This window comes from Anolis sagrei, chromosome 6 (genome assembly GCF_037176765.1).
Source record: "Anolis sagrei isolate rAnoSag1 chromosome 6, rAnoSag1.mat, whole genome shotgun sequence".
NCBI classification, from domain to species: domain Eukaryota; kingdom Metazoa; phylum Chordata; class Lepidosauria; order Squamata; family Dactyloidae; genus Anolis; species Anolis sagrei.
Genome location: NC_090026.1, coordinates 88,691,843 through 88,708,667, shown reverse-complemented (window position 1 = coordinate 88,708,667; position 16,825 = coordinate 88,691,843).

Genomic DNA, 16,825 nt, shown 5'->3' with positions numbered 1-16,825 from the left:
TTATGCTTTCTTTATCATGACACGTAGCAACTCCAATCCCCCCTCAATACATTGGTTATTTCTTCTTTCCTTCCTTTCAATTGACCTTTCTGTAAGTAGAAAGTTCACAAGAAGGGAGGTCTTCTATGAGCAAAGGAGCAGAAACATTGGTCAGAAGAAGAGAAGTCATATTTATTGGCAATCTAATGTAGATCGTCCACAGCAGGACCTTGCTTCTTTTCTACCTGTTATGATAACAGTTCTGGACAGAAGTCAAGAATGGTTTAGCAATCTGCAGAGAACATCACAAGAAAAACGTTTATATGATTACCTCCAAAGTTAAACAGCACAGCTTGAGCATTAGGCATGGACCCGACATTAAATACTAATGACAGAACAAAAGATTTAATTTCTGCTGCCATTTTTGTGCTAAATGTTTCATTAATTTCATTTGCCATTTGCTTGAATTACATTTACTTTATTATTCATTTATCTGAATTAGATTTGTTTTGGTTTTTTCCACCATCCATTTTAATTACTCCATTGGTCTCAGTTTTTCCTGGCATTATATTGTCAGGTATTCTCAGACTTACACAGCAAATGTGAGACCAAATAAACAATGGGCTTCCATTTATTAGACTCAGTATTGCAGCTATTAATTTCACTGTCTCTCTCCTTTTTCCTGCCAACTGTAAATGCATTTTTCACAACTGAAACAAACATAACTAATGGAACAAATGTGTTTCTTTTTTAAATTGACTTTTAAGAGCTTTTCCCTGCCAATTTCCCAGAGAAGAAAGTCAAGACATTGGACAAACAAAACATGCAATATTTAAAATAATTGTATGCAACAACCTTAAAACCCCAAACAAATGAAGAACAACCACAGTTTGTAAGAGTTCTTTAACTGTGTGCTAGGCCGAAAGCTGAAGGATTATTAAAATTTATAGCAAAATACCTTCGTAAAAAAGAACAAGATTGTATACAATAGCTAAAAGGGTATAGTGCGGAGGCCTGTTTACTGCTCACGGCAAAGCATTCCCCATGGTGGGTGTAACCACTGAGAAGACTTTGTGGGTGCCATCTGACTTTATGAGGTCAGGGAAGCCAAAATAGTACCTCAGAAAACAATCAGGGTATGCAAAGAAAGGATATAGGAGGGAACGGCAGTTTTGTGGAAGTTTAATTTTTGCAGATTTGATTATTCATAGATTTGATTAATATATTCTTTCTACAAATGTCTTGGTCCTCCAGGGTGACTCTAAGATCAACTTAATTCACATATTGACCACTGAGGCCCCTTCTACACAGTCCTTATATCCCAGGATCTGATCCCAGGTTATCTGCTTTGAACTGGATTATATGAGTCTCCACTGCCATATAATCTGGGAAAAGCAGATATTTTGAGATCAGATCCTGGGATATAAGGAAAGTGTAGAAGGACCCTGAGTCTCCCTTGAGGACTTAGAGCAGGTCTGCGTAATCTCTAGGAGTTTTGGATTTCTTCTCCCAGAATTCCTGAGTATTGGAACAGCTGGCTAGAGCTTATGGGAGTTGGATGCTTAAACACCAAGAGTGCTGCAGGTTCTGTTTGCCTGATCTAGAGATTCCTAGGGAAGTTTTCTCTCAGGCTGAAAAAGAAAGCATTTTAAAAATGGTTTTCCCATTTTCATGGGGGTTCTGCGCTCCTAACAACTGCAAAGTTGGAGCTCCTACTATATTGTTATCTGGAAATTCACTGCTTCTTCCCACCCCTTTCTTTCTGTTTTGCTCTGTAATCTCCATTATGACATCAATGAACAGTTCACATGCTTTGATCCTATCAGCCTGGTCCCACTGCGTACCTGCTGGTCAGGGCATTGGGAGCAGGTGAATAGCTTCATGAGAGGTAGTTGCTACTGCTTTCTAGTAAGTAGCTAGTATCTCTTTCCAGTAAATAATGAATCCACAGGCTTGCAATAAAAAAAATCCCCTCTGTTCTGGTGCCTGCTGTGAAGAAGCATAGGCGTTAACCCCATATAATTAAGTGATAATATTTATGGTGTTCAATGTTGCGTTTCTCTATGATATCCTGCTGATAGACTACCAGCAAACAAAAGATCATGTTCTATTACCATTAAGGCTGCTGAATAAATATGAACAGAAAGGCATCCTTCAAAAAGAACCTGCTTCCATTCCCTCTTTTCCATTCTAGCAGAAGATCTTTAAGATTAAAACTATAGTTTCTTTTCAATGCATCTATTGAAAGGAGACTGGAGACACCTACACTTGGGGGCTCCATCTCTTTTTCCCCAATCATGAACAAAAAAAGCAGCTTAAAGAGGGAATTTACTTTTGTGCTGAAAAACCATAGGGGAGGTTTAAACAACCTTTCCTTGCCAGGCAGGAAGACTCCCGTAAATGTGGAATCCATATCCACATTTTCATTTACCTGTGCCATGGGGGAAATGGACTGTCTGGCAATTTGCTGGGTCTTCCATGCAATTTTAAAATATACTTCCCTTGAGAATATCTTCCTCCATTGCATTTACAACAGCTCATACAACAACTCATTGGACAAGCAGTTTAATCTTTGGGTTGCTGTAAGTTTTTTGGGGGCTGTATGGCCTTGTTCCAGAAGCATTCTCCCCTGATGTTTCATCTGCATTTATGGCAGGCATCCTCAGACAACCTCTGAGGATGCCTGCCATAGAGCATGTTTCTGGAACATGGCCATACAGCCCGAAAAACTTACAGCAACCCATTGATTCCAGCCATGAAAGCCTTCGACAACGCAAGTTTAATCTTTGTTCAGCACTGGCTATGGGAAATGTTCTCCAGTGTACCTTAGTGCAGCAAGCTTTGGAGGCAGAGATCAGGCCTTATATCCATCTTCCATCATCTGCCACCCAAAGGAGCTGGTGGAGCACCCGGTGGGGTGGAGCGCCCGGTGGCGCAGTGGGTTAAACCCCTATGCTGGCAGGACTGAAGACCGACAGGTCACAGGTTCGAATCCGGGGAGAGGCGGATGAGCTCCCTCTATCAGCTCCAGCTCCTCATGCGGGGACACGAGAGAAGCCTCCCACAAGGATGATAAAAACATCCGTTCATCTGGGTGTCCCCTGGGCAACATCCTTGCAGACGGCCAATTCTCTCACACCAGAAGCAACTTGCAGTTTCTCAAGTCGCTCCTGACAAAAAAAAACAAAACAAAAAACCAAAGGAGCTGTCTCACTTAGCCTAATGTAGGACTGGCTTCACAAATGCAGCCCATCTCAGGAGCATTCTTTATTATAGCATCTGATCTTTAATTATTTTATCAGAAGTCATAAACTTCATTTTTCACCTCTTTACACCCCCACAGTTTTGTATGGAGTGACTCATCAATCACCTTCAAATTTTCCAAGCAATCAATCTACTCTGTGTTCCAGTGGCACTTGCTTATGTTCCTACCAGCTGGTAACTCTACAAAAAGCTGTGCTAAAAACACCACAACACCTTAAAAAACAATATAGAATTCTATCTTATACAAGTATTGTCAACTAGGCGGGCAGTGGCTCTATAGAATTTCAGGTAGGATTTTTCCGAACTGTATCTGGAGATCATCTGATGGTCTCCTATCCCGATGGTGACCAGGCCTGATCCTACTTAACTTTGACTATCAGCTCTTCATATCCTCCTTGTGGACTAATCGAATGATGGACTAAACCAGTGTGGGAAACTATTTGGGATTTGGGAGCACATTCCTCTTTGGACCCCTCCAAAATAATATACTTTATTTATATTCTGCTCTATCTCCCCAAGGGGACTCAGAGCAGATTACAGAATACATTTATGGTAAACATTCAATGCCATTAGACAAATTAGCAAAGACAGACACATATAAACAGAAGCAAGACTTCCCTCTTTTTAAAATTTCCGGCATCTGGAGGCTGTGCTCGACTTGGCTATGGGGAGGTGCTGTTGTTCCATTTTTCCACACCTTGCTAGCATGTCTTCAGGGGTGCCCTTTACCTCCCCGCAAAAGCAGTACCTATTTATCTACTCACATTACTGTTTTCGAACTGCTAGGGAAGCAGAAGAGCTAGGGCTGATGGTGGGAGCTCACCCCACCCACAGCTTGAACTGCCAACCTTCCAGTTGGCAAAAATTCATGTAGCTGGCAGTTTAACCCACTGTGCTAACTGCGGCCTAACATTGCATCAGGGGACTGGGTTTACAAGTATCACTAAGGTGAGAAGAAAATCCCCAGCATTTCCAACAAGTAAACAGAAGAACCCACACTGCTATTTTTGAGAGTTGAAAAAAGACAATGGGGATTTTACTCCTTCTCTTCAACAGCCGGGAGGGGACAGGACTTTGAGGTTGGGGAGCTTTAGGAGGAGGAGACAAGACTCCCCAATGGCCAGGTTAGGCCTGTCAGCCAGATGGTTTCCTTTGCCCACAGACTACATGGATCTGATCCAATAAGAATTATTAAAATGCATTAAATGTGCATATAAGAAGAGCAAACAGGAAACACCATCATGGATATAGATTTCAGAAAGCTGGGAGTAATTACACCATTGCCATGCCAATTTTTTTTACACATTCAGAAATGTGAGATGAAATAACCTTATTCCCTAACCATATTAATATGTCTTTCTAGAGTGACCTCTTAGTTATGGGTGGTCTAGGATGCTTAGTGCTTTTACTAATCAAAGATATAAATTTGAAACATGTTTCTAAAAGCCCATTATCTAATGGAATTTGATGTGTCATTCTTTTGGTAAGACAAACACAATTATTTTAAACTAATTTTCAATTTTGTATTTGACAGGATTTCTAGTTTTCCTCTTTATTGCTAATGATGGAGAACGTGAATGAATCTTTCAAGAGTAACACAACCAACACAAGGATTAATAAAAGGCCCCATTGTATGATTTGACGCGTACTTTCCAATTTTGATCCAATCATGACTTCCAAAAAGTTATTTAAAAGCAGCAAGATCACTATGTGTGAGTTGGAGTATCTTATTCCCTGGATGTTTGCCAACACTGTAATTTTATGTTGATTGGATTCTCACATAGAATTAAAATTGTTCTCTGGGGTCTATGATTCCACATTGCTTCTTAACCTATATTTGGCACGTGCGTGTATGTTCCCCCAAGTCACCTGTTAACAGATAACAACCTTATGCATTTCATAAGCATTTCTTAGTTAAAGGATACTCAGAGGTGGTTTTATCAGCCCCTTTCTCTGAAATATAGCTTGAGCACCTGGTGTTTGTTGGTGGTAGGTCACCCACTATTAAAAATCTCCAAGTGAACAATGTGTGGAAAAAGAGCATCAGAGAAAACCTCATGCCTTTAACATTCTGAGAATAGTAGTGGGGAAAGTGGGGTTTGTGGGCCACATACAGCCCCCAGGGCTGTTTTTCTTCTCACAAACATTTTTTAGATAATTGTCACAAAAAGCTCTGGAATATGTCTTGGGGGGCTGTGGCATACAATACCTGCACTTACCCCCTCCAACCCCAGTAGGAGGCCTTTTCCCCAATGCATCGCAATACTTTACTTCTGGGTCACTTCTTGTTGGAAAAATACCCTTTCTACTCCAAAAATGGCTTAAAGATGTCAAAAATCATACTATAATGGCCTTCCATATCTCCCAGGGTGATATGGGCCAATTAGAGAGCATTGCTATCTTTCCCAAGCATTGTTTTTTCTATCTCTTTCCTCTTCTTAAATCCTTTTTTAAAGTCTGTATCAGATGGCTGCAAGAAAACTGGCACTGCATTTTGATCTAATAATAAATAATGTTCATGCTGTACACTGCTTTGTATCTCTTTTGATATTGATAAAGTAACTCTTTTTAAAGTAACTCTTTTGCTGCCACATCACATTGTTGGCTCATGTTTAACTTGTTGTCCACAAAGACTCCAAGATCTTTTTCACACGTACTGGCTCGAGAGCAGTACGTGTGAAAAAGATCTTGGAGTCCTCATGGACAACAAGTTAAACATGAGCCAACAATGTGATGTGGCAGCAAAAAAAGCCAATGGGATTTTGGCCTGCATCAATAGGAGCATAGTGTCTAGATCTAAGGAAGTAATGCTACCCCTCTATTCCGCTTTGGTTAGACCACACCTGGAATATTGTGTCCAATTCTGGGTCCCACAATTGAAGAGAGATATTGACAAGCTGGAATGTGTCCAGAGGAGAGCGACTAAAATGATAAAAGGTCTGGAGAACAAGCCCTATGAGGAACGGCTTAAGGAGCTGGGCATGTTTAGCCTGAAGAAGAGAAGGCTGAGAGGGGATATGATAGCCATGTATAAATATGTGAGAGGAAGCCACAGGGAGGAGGGAGCAAGCTTGTTTTCTGCTTCCCTGGAGACTAGGACGAGGAACAATGGCTTCAAACTACAAGAGAGGAGATTCCATCTGAACATGAGGAAGAACTTCCTGACTGTGAGAGCCGTTCAGCAGTGGAACTCTCTGCCCCGGAGTGTGGTGGAGGCTCCTTCTTTGGAAGCTTTTAAGCAGAGGCTGGATGGCCATCTGTCGGGGGTTATTTGAATGCGATGTTCCTGCTTCTTGGCAGGGGGTTGGACTGGATGGCCCATGAGGTTTCTTCCAACTCTTAGATTCTATGATTCTATGATTCTTCCTCTTCTACCAGAATTCACATTTACTATACATTGATCTATCTCTATATGGCTGCACATTATAGAAAAAGAGTGTCAGCTACTAGCTTGAGAGGCATATTCAATAGGGCTGTGCACAGATCTGTTTTCCAAAATGGGGTCCTGCTGTTCTGGCTCTTTTGGCCAGCCATAACAACATGGACTCCACCACCATTTCCCCCCTGTCTGCAACAGACCACGCAGTTGCTGACACAGCTACTTTTGGTTTCATTCGGCTACATGTGGAGCACAGAGAGGTACTTCCCTGTGAGCCCTGCTTTTGAGCCAATCGGAACAGAAGAAAGCTATTAAATGTCTTTTATCCAATCTGGGCCTCCATTTTTCTGTTGCAAGCAGGTTTCTGAGAGAGACAGATCGTGCTCCAGTCCTCTGGTGATCTAAATGCCGCTCACAGTTTTGCATCACTTGCGTTGCTTTTTGAATCAAATAGCAATGTATAAGTGTTTACTTTCTACACACTTAAGAAACTGCCACTGATGGTGCCCTTTGCATGAGACAAGCTTCAAATGCGGGATAGAGATATCTTCTTGCCATTTCTAAAGCCATCATAAAATGGGGAGGTAATTTATATCTTTTTTAAAGAATAGCTAATGCTTCTTCAGGTAGTGCAGCTTCCACTGACATAAGTGTTTTAAAAGGGTGCCTTAACTCAGTTTCATCGACAGGGTGTTAAGGAGAAATGATACCAGAAAGAGTGGTCTCTTAAGTCTGATGACTTAACCTAGGTGTTATTGAAGGATATAAGGAGAAAAGATCCAGAAAAGGTGGTTTCTTAAGTCTGATGCCTTAACCTCAGGTCTAGTTGAAAGATATGAGGAGAAAAAATGATGGAAAGGGGAGCCTGGGAAGTTACCCCATTACCAACAATGGGCTGGCTCTCTCCAGAGCAAAAACAGATCTTTTGGCTTCCGGATTGAAAAACAGAATTTTGTTTTCCAGAATTCGGGAGGCTCCTGAAAAATGGATCAAAGAGGGCACCGAAATCTGGCCACCAAAAACAGCACAGGGTTTAGCCCAACTGCACACCCCTTAATATTGAACAACTGAATGGTTGGGACTTGGATTTGTCTCTATGACTTCTCTACTTTGTTTCGTTAATGCACTAACAAAGGCTAGTGCATCAATAGGAGTATACTGTCTCCATTGAGGAAAGTAATAATTCCACTTCATTGTGCTTTAGTCATACCTCATCTGGAATACATTGCCTAGTTCAAGAAGGATATTGACAAGCTAGAATGTGTCCAGAGAAGGGTGACCAAAATGATCAAAGGTTTGGAAGTCAAGGCCTAAGAGGAGCTGCTTAGGGAGCTGGGTATATTTAGCTTGGATAAAAGAAGGCTGAGGGTGTACGTGATAGCCATGTTTAAATATTTGAAAGGAGGAGACATTGAGGCAGGAGCAAGCTTGTTTCTGCTGCTCTGGAACCTAGGGGCCTCATCACATGGAACTCCATAAGCTGGGAGACAGTGGGGAATTCAGTCAGGTAGAGGGGAAATCCTTGGCACAACAGGGGAAATAATTGGGTAGCACCTGGCATCACCCCCTTACCATTATGCAATGTGTCCCATCTGCCCCTGGCTTGGTCCATGCTTTCTGTGGCTTGGTCTATGAGAATACAGGTAGTCAACCATGTTCTCAGGGCTGCCTCTTAGCATGGTGTCAAGATGCAGCATGCAACGAGCCAGGATGGAGCCCTGCTGGAAGTTGCCCCATGTCATGTGACGAGCTCCCAGTGGGTTGTGTCCTTCTTGGCAGCATCCTAGGACAGGCAAAAAGCCCCTTGTGACACTGAGCAATGGATTCAAACTGCAGGAAAAGAAACTTCAGCTAAACATTAGGAAGAATGTGCTGACAGTAAGAGCTGTTTGGAAGTGGAATATGCTGTCTGGGAGCATGGTGGAGCCTACTTCTCTGGAGAGTTTTAAGCAGAGGCTAGGTGGCCATCTCTCCAAACTACTTTGTTTGTGTGGTCCTACATGGCAGGGGATTGGACTGGAAAGCTGTTGGTATCTCTTCCAACTCTATGGTTCTATGGCTCATGTGGGCCATTGTGATTCTCCTGTAAGTGACTTTCTAAGGCTACAACCTATTTGGTGGGAAGCACAATGCTACATTGAGGGCACTAGCGCATGGCTTCTTAAATTTTTCTACTCAGGACCCTTTTGGCCTGATAATTTTTTACATGACCATGGATGTTATAGGTATATAAAATAGGTATAAAAATCAAACATTTACTGATAACAATCAACATCTTTAAGACTTTCTGAATAAGCTGATTTCCCCTTTTATGAAATATAGCCAAAGCATCTTCTGCAGACTCCACTGTAAACACTGCACAACTGATTCATGTAAATGTCTAAAACAGCCACTAAATGATGCTCAGAAAGAAAATTCGGGACCCTAACATTGAGCTAAGAGTCATTTGGGGTTAGGGTGGGATTGCTGAGCAGGTACCTTTTGCATTTGGTCTAAGGCTAACTCAGACTACACACAAGGTGCAGGAAAAACAGCTGTTTTACACACACACACATCACTATAGGGGCTTGGCTTGTAGTAGCCCACAAAGAACCAAATTCTTCACATTGAGCTGTACAAATGCCTTTGCTAATTACCACAATTATGCTTGCCACTAAACCACCATATATTAAAACTCCAACCATTCAGTGAGGCAAATGTGCTTATTACTACCTCTGTTTGTTTTCATTAACTAAAGATTTAACTGCCTTGGTAACCAGCAATTCTGGCTATATTTGTAGTCCGGCTGAGGTCAGGGCAACATGCAAATGTTTTTTTTCAGGGCTGAAAGTCTATGATTTATGTCAAGCGGTTAATCTATTATTATGTCTTGTCTGTTGGTTGTTCTGAAAAAGACAAGAAAAAGAATTAAAAAAACAACTTAGTGGGTTCTTTTCATAAAAGAGAAAAAAGGAGTAAAAACTCCAAACTTAGTATTATATATATAAGTCAATATACTAGTTATTAACAACCTGTTGCCTTCCAAATGTTATTAACGCCAAATTCTTAGCCACTTTAACTGCAGCTCCAACCATGCTGATTGGCCCTAATAAGAATCCAAGAAATTTGGGCAAGCTACAGGTTTTCCATCCCTGCTATACAAGTGTGTTTTCTCCTAGTATGTATAGAACGATTAAAATCTGAGGTCAAATAGAAGATGGAAGCAAGAGGAAAAGTCTCTGCAACCCATGCGTCTGTAAGGTTCGGCTAGGGACACAGTTTCAGTATTCAGGGACTCCATTACAGTTTCAAAATAAATGGAAAACAACAAGTTCAGCATGGGTCAATAGCTCTGTTTGAGTCATGGGTGCTTTGCTTTGGGCAGGCAGAGGAATTAGCGCTGATCATAATAGAAATTAATTTGTTCAAGGGACTGTAAACAGCTCAGTCTCTCATGGGCAATTTGAAATATGCTCCAGTCAAGAACTTTGGCGCACCAAACTCTGACTGCTGCAAGAAGAAAATGAAATCAAGCCGGTATTTTAAGATAGTCTTTGCTACTGAGGGAAATGGACCCAATGAACAGGTCACATGCAACTCTGAACAATTCAGAGACCCCAAAGCCAAGTTGTAAGCTGAAATAACAATGTGCAGATCTAATGTTGCATGTTAATGCTAAACCTATGCAGCAAATGAGATGTGACATGCACCTCTATGGGCGCATCTACACTGCAGAATACAATGTTAACCATAATGGAACAAAGCTATGGAATTATGAGAGTTATAGTTTTGCAAGGTCTTTAGACTATCTTGCTAAGAGTGCTGGTGGCTCACCAAACTACAAACTGCAGCATTCTAGAGCACTGAGCCATGGCAGTTAAAAGTGGTGTCAAACTGCATTCATTCTGCAATGTAGGTGCACCTTATGTCTTTTTTTCTCTCAACCTATTTTTTTAAAAAATTTCAACTAAAATCACTATTTGTCCTCAAATCTACCATTTCAGAGGCTGCTCTCCCTGTGAGCCAAAGCCATGAATTGCTCTGATTTTTTTCCGGAAGCTTAGGGAAAAAAGCTTGGGAAGAGATTTTTTTTCCAAAAAAAAGCGATATGATGGAAGGGGTCAGATTAAGTAGTCACTCTCAGTATTGTTATTCAGACTTGTGATTACAGTTTTCCCGGTTGTTTTGATTGTAAAAGGCTGCAGTATTTCAGGAAATTATAAATGGCTAATTTCCACCAAACATCAGAGATTTATTGGTGTTCGGACAGAAGAAGACAACTAGTAGGATTTGGGAGAACGCTCTGTCTCTTACATTTCTTCCCTCTGAAGCAAACTGCTACTTGGGAAAAAGAATGTTCATTTGGAGAAAAATACAAGAACTTTGCTGGATCAGATGAGTGTCTATCTAGTCCAGCTTTCTATTCCCATAATCGCTGCCAGAATGCGATGAGCACAATAGTACTCTCCCACTGATGTATCAACTACTGGGAAGTACTTAGTAACACATAATTATTTATAATTATTTTCTTTCGGCAGTCATTAAGGTACAAGAGCAGGTTACTTAAATGTAACTAAAATTTTGAGTGGTCACCTGTAAATCACACAGGTGGGATATTCTCTGCATGAGCAGCAGTGGTTGAAACCTAGCATAGCTTTGTATACAGATACCCCACACTCTTTTCTCGGTATTCATGTTTAGTGTTGTTGGCACTCAAACCTCAGTTTATTATATCCAGAAGATGGTTGCAAGGGTGGAGAGTGGAGATTGTGTCTCAAGGCAGACAAATAAATATCTTTTATGACAATAGAAGCAAGGAATAAATCCATCCTGCTATGGCGACTAAGGTGTGATAATTATGACATTGTCATTTCATGACTGATTTTGATGACCCTTGAGCTATCATAAAAAAGGAAGGAAAGACATACACCAATTAACTGTTTCAAGTTTAGAGGGACACGTCCCCTGAGGTGTGGGATGTTGTCCTGTCCCTGAAGCAGAAATAGTGGCACTATGTATTTGTTGGTATGGTGAAGAGATCCACAGATGGTCCGTTCCATTGATGGAAAAGCATGAGAGCTACAGGCTTCTTGAGGAGTTACTGTTCTTGTGACAAAGAGGTCAATCAGCTGAGTTCGTCCATTAGTGTGCTGGATGCTCTCAACAGATGAATGTTTATTAGTCATAGGAATCCCCAAGAAATGCAATAGTTCCAAAGTTGGGTGTATTAGTGAAGAAGGTGATGGAGACCTGGTGCCTCTTGCTTGTTGATATAACGTAACACAGTTCTGTTATTCCCAGGCAATCATTATTGGTCTGTTGAGGATCAAATATTCAAAGGCTTGCAGTGACATGTACTTATTTATTTAGAGTATTTGTATCTCCGTGCTTCTCAATCCCCTAAGGGGGGCTCAGGACAGCTTACAATTGGCAGTCATTAGATGCTGACAAAGAAACAGAACACAACATTTAACATGAACAAAACAACAGCTATAAAAATACATTAAAAAGGCAATAAAAATACATTAAAATATTGGCCCTTAAAATATTAACATAACCAAGTCTGAGTCCGCAAATCTAAATCATAGTCCAGAGTTCTAGTCCAAGGTCTTTTAATTAACAATTATCACAAGTCATTACTGTTATTGCTTAGCCAGCTGCCCAGTGTTTGGTCCCAAAGCCAAGACTTGAGTTTCTTCCTGAAGGAGAGAGGAAGTTGCCCTGATTTCACTGGGGAATGCATTCCACAAATGGGGGGCCACCACCGAGAAGGCCCTGTCTCTTGTCCCTGCCAATCGCACTTGCGTGGGTGGTGGGATCGAGAGCAGAGCCTCCCCTAACGATCATAAACTCTGAGGTGGGTCATAGAGGAAGGTATGTTCAGACAAGTAAACTGGTATATCAGTTCATGTAGAATTGTTTTTCTGTTGAGACCAGTGACCTTTGACAGTGTGGGAGTTGATGTGTACTCCCCAAATGGATATGGGGGTGTCTGTTATTAAAATGAAGATTGGTTGCCATTCCTCTTTGGAGATTATGCAGAATCCACTTCTCAGTACAATTTAAAGTGAAGGTTATTACCAATGTTCTAAGTATAGACCCTATACTTCTTGGGTCTATACTATATTAAAGACCAGATCTTCCTGTAGAAACCAACCAAATGTTAAGATCTTTGGGAAGAACTTTCTCTTGGCTTCACAACCGTCATGGATGTGCATGGTGAAAGAGCCTTCTTAATGGCTGCTCCTACATTATAGATTTATCTCCTACAAAAGACTTGATTGGTCACTTCTCTGTTCTCTTTTTGGTGTCAAATAACTTTTTTAGATAGGCCTGCCATTCTTAATTGGTTGTGTGCTGGATATGTTTTTAACTAGTTTTAGAATTTTGCTGTAGATATTTTCTTTTCCTCTCCGTCCCTTAAGAGTGCTCTGATTAAGACTGCAAGCTCAAACAACTCTAATCATTAGCTGAAATCTTGCACCATGTTTGGCTTATAGACTGAACTGATTCATTACTAATGATTACAGTGATATCCACAACAGAGCCTGTCAGATAGCAATGATACCAAGACTGAAAGCACATTCAAATTGAATTTACACCTACTGTAAAATACACACAGTGCTTTTGCTCTCCAGTTGGCATCATTAGCTACATACCCATGTGTTTTGCTAGGATTTGCAAGAAAATAAATCTGTTACATGGCATGCGAATACAATATCCAGAACATTTGGTGGTATTAGTCTGAGGAAAGTCTTAGGAAGAGCTTTATTTGCGTTGCTATAGGAAACTTTAATTTCCGATGTTACAGTTTTTCTGTTCTTTACCAGCCCTCCCTAATAGCCAGAGCTATTATCATATGGGAGATTCTCAGATTGTACAGAAGGGATTGTAACTTACAGGGGAGCTGTGTGTAAGAACAAGGGAAGATTATGCTTAACCTGTAAAGACCTGGTTCTCTGCCCGAATGATAACCTCCAATTGAAAGTCATATTTGCCCAAATGAACAAGGGACATTAACGGCTACTGAATGCAAAAACTACACCAATGGGTGTTAAGTCTGACTTGACTCATCATATATGCTGTTGTGAGCCTGAAGAATCTTTCTGATTTGAAATAGAAATATTCGTTGCATGCGGCAAAGACTAAACAAGTAAAATCATAGCTGGATCTGCATACAGCAATGTATGGAAGAGTGCCCCATTGATGGCCTGCCTGGTTAGAGGGCAGAGAATGTCATGTGCTGCGGTATTTATTTATCGTGTCAGGAGCAAGCCAAACAGTTGTATTGCATTTTTAACAAACAAACAAACAAAATACAAAGTTTACAAGCTTGGTAGTTGATTAAATGTCCTTTGACCAGTAGCTGGCCACTTGGAGTGCCTCTGGTATTACTATAACAAGGTCCTCCATTATGCATGTAGCAGAGCTCAGGTTGCATCGCAGCAGATGGTCTGTAGTTTGCTCTTCCACACACTCGCATGTCATGGATTCCACTTTGTAGCCCCATTTCTTAAGGTTGCCTCTGTATCTTGTGATACCAGAGCACAGTCTGTTCAGTGCCTTTCAAGTCGCCCAGTTTTCTGTACTCTCATTTGGTATCAGCCATTGATTGAGGTTCTGGGTTTGAGCCTGCCACTTTTGGACTCTCGCTTGCTGAGGTGTTCCAGCGAGTGTCTCTGTAGATCTTAGAAAACTATTTCTTGATTTAAGTCGTTGACGTGCTGGCTGATACCCAAACAAGGGATGAGCTGGAGATGTCACTGCCTTGGTCCTTTCACTATTGGCTGCTACTTCCCGGCGGATGTCAGGTGGTGCAATTAAATAGAATAATTAAGTCTACATCCTGCCTCTGCCAGAGGAGGATGCAGTTGGAAAGGCGCACTGTTAATTTTTTGTGTTAAGAACTCTGTAATAAACATTTCTGGTTGTAGGTAATAGAGAAAATTGGTGAAGTCACCTAGCAAATTATTTCATTCTGAGAAAATTGTTCTTGCTTTCTATTTTCGTTGACATCAATAAGGATCCTCAAAATAAGAAATTAATCATAATCTTGCTAAATGTGGCATGACTAGGGACTGTTAGAAGTTGTAAGGGTGGAAAACACATTTGTATGAATATTTGGAGGAATGATATCTGGCACACAGCACCGATGGAAAAGATAGCCTATACAGCAAGAACAAATAACATAATAGGTGATAAAGATTCCTTTTATGAATTGTGACTCCTGTTTATTCAATACATGAACATAGAGCATTGAGATCAGTCGAGGAGGCTCTGCTGTCAGTCCCGCCACCTTCATAGGTGCAATTGGTGGGGACAAGAGACAGGGCCTTCTCGGTGGTGGCCCCTCAGCTGTGGAACTCCCTCACCAGTAAGATTAGATTGGACCCCTCCCTCCTGGCATTCAGGAAACAGCTCACAATGTGGCCGTGTAAGCAGGCATTCGACAAATGACACCAATATGCAGGCAGCTAAAGAAAACCAGGGGATCGATGCAATGTTTAAATGTTTTAACTCTCTGCACATTGCACTTGCCCAGAATCCCAACATATCACCTCTTACACCCAGCACTTTTTAACCTGTACCCTTCATTGGCCCGGCCCTGGTTTTATTGCGTAATAGTGTTATGTTTTGTTGTTGTTATTGCTTATGTTTTTAATTTGCTTGCATTGTATTGTTATTGTTTGTTGTTGTTGTTGAGGCCTTGGCCTTTGTAAGCAGCATCGAGTCCTTCGGGAGATGCTAGCGGGGTACAAATAAAGTTTAATAATAATAATAATAATAATAATAATAATAATAATAATGTTTCCATATTATGCTGATGGTTAGTATAGTTTTTAATGATTTAATTTATGGTTATATCAGATTGCTTTTAGACTAGTAATGTTTTTATATGGATGTGAGGCACTGAATCTTTGCCATTTACTATGTTGTGAATCGCTTTGAGGCCCCCTAGGGATGAGAAAAGTGGTATATAAATGAGATAAATAAAATAAAAATGTTAATAGCTGTAGATCTTTCTGAATAGGAGTATTTTGATATACAAAATACACTGACAAACTGTACGAGAATTTATTTTTATCGTATCAGAAACGAACCAAAGGTACCGTTGTAATGATGGATACTAGCTAGTGTTGTATTTCACTGAATACAAGACACCATCAAGTATAAGGCACACCCCTTTTTGAAGCTTCAATTTTGGGAAAAAAGAATTTTCTTGAAATATTTCATAGAATTTCCTCTGCATGCACAATACCTTGTTTTGTTTCAACTTAGAAATAATCTTGTCTGGGTGAATGTAATTCAAAACCTATGAGCCGGAGGGGAGACGGGGAAGCAGGAAGCGGCACTTAGCTCTGCCAGGACGGTAAACAGGCCTCTGGCTGAGGCTAAAATGGTGGGGCTGATGGGGCTGGAGCCCCTCCTCTCTTGCCTATTCGTCATTAGAACCCCCCTCCCCCAAACTGGAACCATTTGGGGCTGGTATCCCTCCTGTCTTGGAGGTAAGTAATGAAAGAAAAATCTAAACCCACAAATCTAAGGCCCCTAAAATGCAAAAAAAGTGTATTTTAGGATCAGTGAAATACAAGGATTGGTTTTGGAGATTGAATATGTTCATTTCAATAATTCTCCCTCCTTTTCTCACTGTTTCCCCACTTCTCTTTCATCCCCCCCCCCCCCCAAATCTAAGTCTTCCAAGGGAGGGGCTTTAAGGAGGAAACCGGTGAAAGAGGTTAAGAAAGTTTAAATATCTCTTCTGCCGCTCTCCCCTCATTCTGTGCCTTAAACTTGATAGTCTTCAATTGCTGCAATTCAGTTTGCAAGGAACAGAAAGGGATGACCCATTTACTACTTTCTGCATAATATGCTGTTTGGCCTTTTTTTAAAAAAAAAAAAAGTTAAAATGAAATACAATGAGATAGTGAACAGCCGTGATGATCATTCTCTGGAGATCAACAGACTGCAGTAGGCAGAATGATTACAGTCCTGCCCTGAGACAGGTTTTGTGCACCAAATTACACCTTTCATGTTTAATTATTATCATAGGTATACACTTGAGAAATCCATGCTTAACAGAACAAAGGCAATGTAACATATTTTGAAGAAAAATATTTGTTTAAAGCAAGGAAATAGATTGATCTGTCTGTGCCAATATCTAAGTGACACTGTTGTTCTTAAGTGGTAGCATGGCAACCAAAATTGTTAACTATTTTGTACATG